General features: G+C 30.0%; 1 protein-coding gene across 1 annotated transcript in view; it reads right to left on the reverse strand.

Moving 5' to 3' along the window:
- LOC106459008 (transforming acidic coiled-coil-containing protein 3-like) overlaps nt 1-2014 on the reverse strand; it is a 59885-nt gene that overhangs the window by 57383 nt on the left and 488 nt on the right. The gene's annotated exons all lie outside the window — the stretch shown is intronic.

Consider the following 2014-nt stretch of genomic DNA (forward strand, 5'->3'; position numbering starts at 1 on the left):
GCAAGCAGATTTTGACATCAAATTTTGGGATAAAAAAGTGTGTCTTATACACTGAAAAATACAGTACTTTCTTGTCTAAAATGTGTATGTTGGTTTTGAGGATAAAAATAAGAAGAGTTTAACTTATTGTCATTGTTGATAAAACCTTGAGTTTAGATTTCTAGATAACGTAAATTAGCAAGTAACAAAACAAAGAGGAGTTTAGGTTGTATATATAGAAATATTGAGTACAAGTCAAAGGATATCATTGGTTCACTGTATACAACTGTATGAGATTTTTTAGAATTAACTTGGAATAATACATTCAGTTTTGGTCACCTTATTTTAAGAAAAACTTTGAGTTGTTGGATAGAGGTCAGAGAAAAATACCAATTTCATTACAGTTTTGTGGATATGTTAACATCTTTGTTGGAGTGGGGGATATAATTGAGATTTTTTTAGATTATTAGAATTTTGGAAACCATAAATCTAAATTATATTTTCAAAGATTTGCAAGCAGTATGACAGTAGAAAACGAAGATACAATTCCAGTTAAGGCAGTGTTACTTTTCTCACAAATTATTCATCCTATTGAATAGTTTATCTTCAGGTGTGGTAGAAGCTGTAACATTAAAGTAGTTTAAATAGTTTAGATGAGTAGGCCTATTTTAGAATTATGAGTTGGCTGTTAGAAAAGGGGTGTCTAAGTATTTTGGAGTAAGGTGTTAGCAGAAAATGGGACATCATGGATATGCTAAATGAAAATATATACATATATAAATTTTGTGTTTAAAATTAGAACCTTATTGTAACTTTGTGCTAAATTTTAGTAAGATCTTACTTAAAATAGCAGAAGGATATCAATATATTTGGAAAATGTGTTGAAGCAGGCCTAAAATAACATCAAATAAAAGATATTGAGTTATGAGGGCCTATGTACAAGCTTTGTGTTATTTTAAGTTTAATAATTTAAAAAGTCTTTGATAGTTATATAAGTGTGAAAGGCTTGTGTTTTTGGACAGACCATAAGACCTTGCAGTTAAATACTGAGAGTGATAAAAAACAGAATAGGTGAATTCAGATTCCACAGTCATCTACACTTTAACCTCAAAGCAAAATTACTGTCATTAGTGTTACTGCGTATGCCATTTTACAAGACCATGCATCTAACAAAGCTGGCAAATAAAAGTTTGGAGATAGCTTGAATGGATGATGAAAAAAATGTTGTTATAAATGTACAACATCTTGACAAGGTTATGTGAAAATGTGGTACATTTATAATAAAGTTTTCTTCTTTACCCATTCACGCAGGTAACTGATCTTCAAAAATGAGCCTGCAGGATAATTTACTTTTAATTTTAGGCTAATGCTTCACATCTGCTGCATCTGTAATTAGTTAATAAAAGTACTTACAGAGCAGTAGAGAGTAGGATCATATTTCAATTTCTTTATTTCTATATTCTGTTAGAACTTTTAGCATTTTATAACTGTAAGGGCCTGTGATGTGACTGAAAGAGGTAATCACATCGCTCTGGGGTGTACTTAATTTTAAAAGTTCATAGTCACGTTACTTTGTCTATGTTGTTTGTTCATTTTCCTCTTTCACCCTCTGGTCTTACTGTAAACATACACGTATTCATTAACAAAAGTAAAAAAACAAAACAATGAATTATCAGATTTCCCAAAGTTTTCTAAATTAATATTTATAATTTATGTACTTCTGCTGATTTGAAATAGCCTGCATCGTAGCAACTTTGCAATGTACGTGTTGCAGAGCCTGAACTTCTCTGGTTTTCATTTCAACCATAAATTAATATATAATAGTAATAGTCTAAATAATAGGTCTAACTCTAAAATTGCTTCAACTTTTCAAGTTCAATAATTTCAAATATACATTATATACCTGAGTACAAGTAAAAGTTAAATCTAATTTTGGTTGGAGACGGTTTGAATGGATAATGAAGAAAAACTTTAAAATAAGATTAACATAACAGCAAATGTACAACGTTTCGTACCCGATGATGACAAAACCTTG

This window comes from Limulus polyphemus, unplaced genomic scaffold, assembly GCF_000517525.1.
Source record: "Limulus polyphemus unplaced genomic scaffold, Limulus_polyphemus-2.1.2 Scaffold545, whole genome shotgun sequence".
Lineage (NCBI taxonomy): Eukaryota > Metazoa > Arthropoda > Merostomata > Xiphosura > Limulidae > Limulus > Limulus polyphemus.